Genomic DNA, 9,493 nt, shown 5'->3' with positions numbered 1-9,493 from the left:
GCTCCATAAATAAAAGTCAAGCGGAGTTAAGTCAGGAGAGCGTGGTGGCCAAGCTATTGTTCCAGCACGACCAATCCAGCCTTGGTAATGTTGGTTTAAAAAATCTCTCACATGACGACTAAAATGTGGCGGTGCACCGTCTTGTTGAAAAATTAAACTTCCTCTAGTTCTCAGCGGTACATCTTCTAATAATTCCGCTAGTTTGTTTTGTAAGAAATCGAAATATGCTGCTGACGTTACATTCAATCGAGACAACGATTTACGGTGAGATCCGTTATAACGAGACGCGATAAAGTGCACGCGTACCGAGCGAAAATTCAAAGTCGATTTTCTCGAAAATAAAGCCTCGAACGAAAAATTGTTATTCTATATTTTCGACTTCTTTTTTCGCGTAGAATCACCCCCTTTCAGCTTGTACCACCAGTTACCAACCACCCTGTATAATATTCTCTTATTTGAAATCGATGCTTGCAATAATAGTTTATCGTAAATGCTTGAAAATGTTAAGTTTCAAACGTTCACGAATATTAGCTGTCGTATTTGCGACCCTTGTCATTTCCATCGTGTTTTCATTAGTACGTGACGTTAGACAAAACGACGTTCCTTATAACGATCGCTCGACATTACGAACAAGTATCTCATGATTCGTTGGGTTTGTCGTCGTAAATCGAAAAGTCGATCATTGCGACGAACCGTACCTCGTTCTACGTCGTTTTATCGCCACTCTCAGGTTCCACCAGTCGGCTCATTGGGTCTCTAGTAGGCCGTTCATTCTATTAAGGCGCAATTATGCGTTGCAAGGGGGACATTACTAACGTTCTTACTATGCGCTGATAGTCCCGCCGACTTAAGTCTGTGACACAGATGTCATGCGAACTGAGAGAAGTTGTTTCGTCGATGTATGAAGAACAGTTCGAGCAGTTATGGAAGATGCTGATCGAACGAGAGTATCGTAGTGGAGTGGAACTTCCCGAAGACAGGAATGGAAATTGTATTGTTTGTAGGTAGAACGATATCTATACGGAAATACATATTCTGTATCGATTATTCTGATATACAGCGTCGCTGAAAAATTAGTTTTTGAAGTTCTACTTTATTTTGTCTGTTCAATTTGTACTCCTGAAAAATAAAGATATCCGTAGTGAACGATCATTTACGAAAAGATCGCTGAGAAATAATAACGCGAACATCTTGCATCGTTAGCTGACTAACAGATTCAAGTATCTTTAACGTGCCAATTTTCTTCAACCATCTGACGCGTTTATAACTTTGTTGGTTCATTTTTCAGAGCGTATTTGCTTACCTTATAAATAATAACTAAATATGTTATAATAAACATCAATAAGTAAGAATAATTCAAATGACATGTATCGCTTTTGGACTCGTTTCTAAATCAGAAACATCTGACAAATACGTTAGCTTTTACTGTCATAAATTCAAATAGAACTTCGTTTACACGGGCTTCCGGGGACATATAGTTTATATTCGATCGAATAGATAAATAAATCGGACAAATAAATTCAACGAACAGAGATCCATGTCGTCAAGCACTAGTTGAAATTTCGTTGAAATAAATGGAACTCGTACAAAATTCAAGTGTATTTGATTATACGCTACTCTTTCTTTCGTGTTTGATTAATCTATATACGCTGTAGTAAAGTAGAAAAGCTTGTTACGTATCGAAACGAAGATAGAAAATGAGCTTCGTAGTGAATGCAGGGGTGAAAGTAGTCACGCAACGACGGAACCGTTACATCCGTGCGTTTCCGGCGGAAACGTGTCAACTAGATCGCGTCCCAGTATTGTTCATGGCATTTTTACGGTGGCGGCGTTATTGGCGCAGTGGCGTTTTTCAAATCCGCAGGCACAAAGACGATAAATCGAACGACGAAGCGGTCGGTTCTCGCGTCTCGGGAATTCGCCTGGTGACGCCGCCTGTTCCATTGTACTCGGTGCGTATTTATCGGTTTCCATACACATCCCGTTTTCCAAAAGGGTTGTCTAAGATCGATTAACCAGATCGTTCGAGCCGCTCGTAAACAGTCGCTCGGAAAAGTATTCGTTCGAAAGCTTATTGAAATCTTCTTGAAAAAATATATCTTTCGTTATACGAAACGTTGGAATTTTATTAACGTCGTTACGAGTAAATTGCGGGTTTTTACGCAGATTTACATCTTTACGGACTCGATTAAAGAAACAGAATTTAAATACGGGCTTGTCTTGCCTACTAAACGTTTTTTTTTATTTTTATTTGATAGACAATTTACAATCAATTCCCATTGAGAACTATAAGTAAATTGTATTAAAAGTTAAAACGAGTATTGGGGTTAGGATTTTGTCATTAGGTGGTAATGCATGGATCCGCAATCGCTTAGTTGCCAACCCAATATATTATTTTTGAATATTTTATATATTTTTGTATATTGTACAAATTTTACGCTCCTATGCGTCTTGAAACTTCAAATAAACGAAGTTAGGAACTTGGCACAATTATTACGTGGTACGGATGACATAATAATCTGTGATAAGTATTCGAGTACTTTGGTGGACCGCTGCAGACGCGATCGAATACAGGAGACTCGCCTCTTAAACGAAATCTTCGCGAGTCATTGAAACATCGACGATAAAAATCACACGGAAATGATACGCGATATGTACGAGTTCGAGCGATGAGTATGGAATCGAGCGTACGTGGATAGAGAAAACCGGGACACGATCTGTCGTTTCGCCGTTCGAACACGCCAGACGTGTTCGCTTATATCGCTAAGGAACACCGGAATTTATGCCTATCACGCACCTGGTATTTCGGTCAGATATTTTATAAATATAGCACGAGTCTGTCGTGGAAATATTTTTCTTATTGCTTTCACACAGCGTTTCTCGTCGATCGTTCTTGTTCCTTCGGGTTCTTCGTTCTTTGCTCTCGTGGAATTTATCGTTGTCATTAACCCTTTGCACTGCGAATTTTATTTCAATTTCGTTACCAGCAGCACTCGACGCTTTTAAGCGTCTTATTTGAAATTTACTTTAACCAAAAGATAAGACAATTTAAATAAATAAAGGTGGAAACAAATTCACTCGAATACCAGTTTTATTCGCACTATTCTTGTATTTTGTAACTTTTAAGCGCATGACGTATCTTGAAACAATTTCCACGATACAATCCTGCTTTTCTTTCGCACGTTTCACAAAAAAGCAGGTACTGAAAGAATGTCGAGTGGGACTCGACAAAAGAGCTTCTCAGATGAAAACTGACGTCGAGTCACACTCGACGTAGGAGTGCAAAGGGTTAAACCGCAGCTATTTAAACTTGCATGATTGAAATTCACGTGCAAAAAGTCTCATCGTTTTCACGGCAAATGAGCAACATAATTTTGCATATTACATATATTGCATTCTTAGACCATCGAATTTCGCATGGATGTAATTACCGCTAGGCTGCCAATTTTTATGCGTTTATGAAAAATTGAAAGACCAAAGACTGCGTAATACGCAATAACGCGCAAAAATATATAAGACATCCGATTTTCGTCGTAGTATTTGGTAGATAAAATAATTTTCTACCTAAGTTCCATTTTTTCCTCATCAAATTCCTAAAGATATGAATTCGTTGATTTACAACAAATATTCGCAAGCCAGATATTGCAATAGCGTTTTCTGCCATAATGCACTTTGCCGTTGTGTTCAGATCGAAACTTTCGCTGTGTTAGACGGTGGAGAGAATCGCGTGGGAATTATTGGTCGCTATCGATCGAGGCTGCTCGTTATCGTACCAGTCATTTACTGGTTATGCTCGATTTAAGAGTTTCGATAAGTTGGACTTGATAGCTGCTATTGGGAAGGTCAGTGGTTACTTTTTGGGTTAACTGTGTCGGGTTAATGTTGCGAGACTTTCTTACGTGTGCATTACTGGCTGAAAGATTGGAATAATTTTCTTGCTCGTATCTTTACTAATTCGTCGATTAAGTTTGTTATTCGTTGAAAATGAACGCCACCTCGATAGATCTTTGTCTATATATCTTTTTAGGTTAATGGAATTTTGATCGCGATTTAGCTTTTCCTTTTAAATTATTCGATTCTATGGAACATTCTTGCAACGAGCGATTTCAAATTTTTCGTACTGTATACGAAAATTGTTATCGGTGGATGATTATGTTAATGAAACGAGAGAACATTAAATGGAACCAGATGTGTTCGTAGTTGATGCATTAATACGATTAAGATAATTATTATATATCGTTAATTATATTATTGCGTCATCTAGGAGAAAGCTTCGTTTCATTAAAATTTTCTACGAATTTCCGCGAATAGATACGAGAATAATAGATAACAAGCATAAATAATCACAGAGATCTGCTACGGAGATCATTGTATAAAGATATTTAATTAAGAAAATTACATTTTAAAATAGAGATTCTAATTCAACTTGAAAAGAATGCTTTTACAGAAACGTATGAAATGAACATTTTTAATCACGCTGTTTTTCTTTAGTACGTTTGAAAAATATTATGCGCGAATGAGAATTATAACGAACCACGAGAAAGCGTAGATGCGAAACAAATAGACTGCAAATTGCGCTGTAACGATAAATTAAATTTCAAGAACTGTCCCTTGCGGTAGTTCTTAGTGGAATCGAATTCGAGTTAAATTGACTTATCGGATCTCTCATGTAAACGTATACACGTATACGTATACAGGGTGGTTGGTAACTGGTGGTACAAGAAGAAATGGGGTGATTCTACGCGAAAAAAGAAGTCGAAAATATAGAATACAAATTTTTCGTTCGAGGCTTTGTTTTCGAGAAAATCGACTTTGAATTTTCGCTCGGTACGCGTGCACTTTATCGCGTCTCGTTATAACGGATCTCACTGTAGATCGTTGTTTCGATTGACGTTATCTTTTTAATTTTTAAAATTTTTAAATTTAAAAAATTTTTAAATTTTTAAATTTTTAAATTTTTAAATTTTTAAATTTTTAAATTTTAAAATTTTTAAAATTTTTAAATTTTTAAAATTTTTGAATTTAGAAAATTTTTAAATTTTTAAATTTTTATTCAAATTTTCGACTTTTTTCGCGTAGAATCACCACCTTTCCGCTTGTACCACCAGTTATCAACCACCCTGTATAAAACAAATTCAGTACGAGCGTATGTATATTTATACGTATTTACAAATTTTTCTTCTTAAAGCATCGACACATCGAACGAGGATTTTCTTGTTAATATCTAAGGCGAAAGTTTTATTAAAAGACAGTAAAAGATAAATAAAGCTAACGAGTGAAAAACAATATACTGCACTAGCAAAGTAAAGATTTCAAATCGTCTAAAAAATTTGTCTCTTAAAGTATCATCTCATTAGTGAAACAACAACGAAACAGGGTAGTTCTTCGATTTTTCGAAATTTTCCGTCGACTCGTCGTAAAATCGTTCCGATAACCGCCACAATTATCGTTACACGCGTCTCGATCCACGCGGTAACCAATTACACATTGGAAATACTACGAAGCTTCTCACGATCCGAGCGTCGTAAAAATCATAATGTCGATACACGGTATCGATGATGCGCGTATTACAACATTAACGGTGTAGTCAGTCGATCGATTTTACGATAATCTGAGTTTCATCAAGCGTACAGTGGTTCGCGAAGCTATTTAACGTTTTATATAGAAAACTTCTATGCATATACTGCGTGTGTTGTATACAATATTAAAAAATTTCATTATTATTTCTACGAGACACGACTGTTACGATTATATTGGCCAAATGTGAAAGCAATTTGAGAATATACGTACCAGTTATCGGACATTTACTGCAAGCAATACAAAGTTAGCGAATGAAACGACATTTTTAACATTTTATATATTTTTAAGAAAATATATTCAAAAAAGTAACACACGACGCGAATAGTCGTCTTTAACGTATGAGTGTCGAAGATGGTCCCATCGAATATCGAGGCTTATGAATGTAACGGGTAATTCGCTTAAATACATTTCGGATCTCTGCCAAATGTATACTTGCGCTAAATATCTTGTCAGTTTTGCTAGAATTTAATCTCGAAATTAAGATTAATAATCTGTGGAAGACACAATGTTTGTGTTGAAATAATATTATGTGATATTTATTAAACAAAATTACAGGAAATATAAGCGAGTGTTGTGGAACGTGGACAGTTGGCTAGTTATTCTCAGACTGACTGACTTAGTGACCCATGGTCCTTGAAAAGGTTTTTGAACCCCCACTCTCTATGCAGTAAAGAGTGTGACCTGAGTCTGAGTGATGTCTGTGTGAGTCTGTGTGGTGTCACATGCCGCGGAACCTTCTAGCAGCTTCGCGATACAAAGTGCTACGCCGTGAAGGCGCCACACCGATGTGCCCAATGTTCCATCCATATCCTTACGCTTCTTCCACCGCGGTACATCTCACGAACGCACGCTAGTGAAGATATCGTTGGGTAACGAAGGGAAGAATCCGTTCGATCAATCACCTCATCAGTATGCGATTAATATCGTTGTATTCCAACAAGTTTTATACATGTCTTCGGATTCGTTTCAAATTTTCTCAATATAATCGCCATGGTCGGGTCACGTTATGGTGCTCTCGTAAAATCTCGAAATATTTCGTATAATACGCATACTATGTTCATAATAGATTGCTATAAATGTTTGAATACTTTCCGGAGCTACTATACATATTTCTTCGAGTTGAGAAACCGCGTGGGAATGGTCGTGAGATGGGGGTTGAATGGTCTAATCTTTAGACGAACTAGAAGTCGGTATCGAAAGGGAGGTTTTGCGAATTCGACTTTTGACGTACGCTCCTTTCTCGTCGTTATTTTTGCAAGGAAAACGTCACAGAAACGTGTAAATCAAAAGAGGAGCTTTCAAGCAGGGTCACGCAGATAGCAGGATTGCCGTCCTCGATACCATGATCGTACGTTTCTGTCACTGGTTTAATTTTTTATTGGTTGCGCTATTTTTCCATCGGATCGCTGTTTATATGGAAGACATTTTTTTTTCTTTCTTATTTGGAATGTTTCGAATGGGACGCTCATATTTGTAAAAAAGTGGCATCCATAATAATTCGTCTAGTCAATTGGACGATCGTTAATAGGGTGGAATGAAATTTGTCAAAATGTATTTTCACAGAAACTCCGGATAAAAAGATGTTACTTTATCCTTTGATGTGTTTCTAAGTTAGAAATCCTTTTTTACCTGATTATGAAATATTTTAGGTCACGTCCTCTATCGTAGAAATTTATATCGTAGAAATATTATCTGTATTATAGAAATTTTCGTTTATATCGTCGAATTTTAATTCGTTTTTTACTCATCCACGAAAAAGTTTCGAAATTTTGTCGGAGTTGATAATTGCTTTGATAAAATGTGCTTCTAAAATTTATTTCTAAAAATGCTTTATATTATAGTCGGATAATCTCTCGCTCCTCTTCCTTCGACCCGCTGTCTTTATATCGCGAAATAAAATAAAACGATGATTACATAAAGCAACGCGAAGGATGGAAACGTTTCCAACGGATTGCTACGTCTTACGTAAGATGTAAAGCTATCCACAGTTACATGTTCGTCGAATAGGATCAGATACGAGAGCAGCACACTCGAGAACTTCTTTACGGATAAATGGTCAATCTGGGTAATTTCTTCGATTGCGCCGATAAAAAGCCCACGATTCTCTCTGAAATTTCTCTACAAGTGATACATGACGTACGGTCAAATGGCTTAAAGGAAGCCGGAGAAACGTTTCGATATTACACATTTTTATCATCGAATTATATTACCGAGTTGCAACATGAGAAATCTATCGTATGATAAAATGCAGAGAATCACTTTCATAGTGTCTGTATTTGAAAAAAAATGAATATCGTAAAATATTAACCTTCGATCTATCTTCGAAATTATTATGCTAAATTTAATATCATTTACTTGCAATATTTTTGTATTTTAGACGTAAAGCTGAGCACACAGGACCATAAATATCTGTCAGAGGTGCATATAACTCTGCTTTCCATAAAAATGCATAGTCTTAGCCTCTTTCGACACAGTTAATGATTTACTTTGAGGGGCCACGCGTACGTTCGTTAGCGACGAAAGCTTTTTGCTCTTTCTCATTTTCCACTTTGACAACGGAACGCAGGTCGCGTTTAGATGGTATCTTTCTCCCTTTTTACTCGCTTTCTCTTTGCCCCGTGATTCCGTACAATGAGAGTGAGATTGGTATAATAATCGGCGTTATCTTCAAAGCATTCGTCCGTATTTATCAAGGAGACGTTTAATAAAGTCTCTTCGATACGGAGAAACAATTTTTTAGTCTTAACTTCAGGGGACCTTTTTGTTTCTGAAACAAAAACGCTTGAAATATCGACGCAGCTCGTATTTAATTCGCCACAAAGAAAATTATTATATCGTTGAAAACTTGTAACGCGAATTTTTATCGCGAATTTTCTCTTCAATTTTATTTCAACGTTTAATTCCACTCTCGTAGAAATCTCGAATTTTTATACGAAATTTCGTTTTCAATCGTCTTATTGACTCGGTCCTACTTTTATGTCCAACAAGTTATTCGTTTTTATAATAATCTCCTTTCCAAAGGAATTGTCACGTTTACGTTTTTTAAGAATCACGAAGAACCTGTTTTAGAACTTTCGTTAACGTCTTTCGTTGGCTCGATTGCTCTGCAATTGGTAATTCGAACATCGAATTATTAGGAAGAATCAATTACAGATTCAAATTTGTCGAAAAGCAGCAGTGTGGTTTGACTTGGAAACTAGTTGAGTTTTCCCTTGGCTTCGTACCCAGTTTTCGAATTAATGCGCTGTGTTCTCGTACTACCTAATTGTAGTTAATTCTTCGCCTCTAAGAGTCTACGTAACAATACACACATTCTCCGCAATATAAATTTTCTCACTGCTGCGAACGTAAATTCGCAAGACAAATTTTCATAAATCCACGCATTCGCAAACTACCTACTGTAAATTAATAATATCAAACATTTTCGATAGCTGCTCGCACTACCAATTAACGCAACGCGATCAAGCGTAACACAGAAACGAGTTAAACACGTTCGACGATATACCATAATTGTGTAGCAAGTACGCTTCTTCTTTCTCTCTTCTTTTTATCATCGCTGTGTCTGTGTAAAATAGAAGCTTCTTGAAAATAGAAGAAAGAAAGACTAACTAGAGGATCAGGAAATCAAAGAAACAGGGAAGACGCGAGAAGCGGCGAAACGAAGGAAACGAAGGATGAGAAGGAAGTATAGAAGCAAGGAAGCATGAACGACGAGAAGAAAAGGGAAGCGAAGAGTATCGGTTGACGCTGGCGAAAAAGCTCGGTCTGTCGCGAAATTTAAGTTCCTCCGACTATTTGAACCGGTGCCAGAAATAGAGATCCTCCGAGTGGTATATCCCCGACGCAGCGTAGAAATTATTTCGCGAGTTGGTAATCGAGCAAGCTGCGTTCGTTCGTGTGTACCGGCTCGTTT

General features: G+C 37.0%; 1 protein-coding gene across 1 annotated transcript in view; it reads left to right on the top strand.

The window, feature by feature from the left end:
* Positions 1 to 9,493, top strand: part of LOC100741329 (peroxidasin-like) — a 348,980-nt gene that overhangs the window by 138,714 nt on the left and 200,773 nt on the right. The gene's annotated exons all lie outside the window — the stretch shown is intronic.

The sequence above is a fragment of the Bombus impatiens genome, unplaced genomic scaffold (assembly GCF_000188095.3).
Source record: "Bombus impatiens unplaced genomic scaffold, BIMP_2.2 scf_0096, whole genome shotgun sequence".
NCBI classification, from domain to species: Eukaryota; Metazoa; Arthropoda; class Insecta; order Hymenoptera; family Apidae; genus Bombus; species Bombus impatiens.
This window is presented reverse-complemented; position numbering and strand designations above follow the sequence as displayed.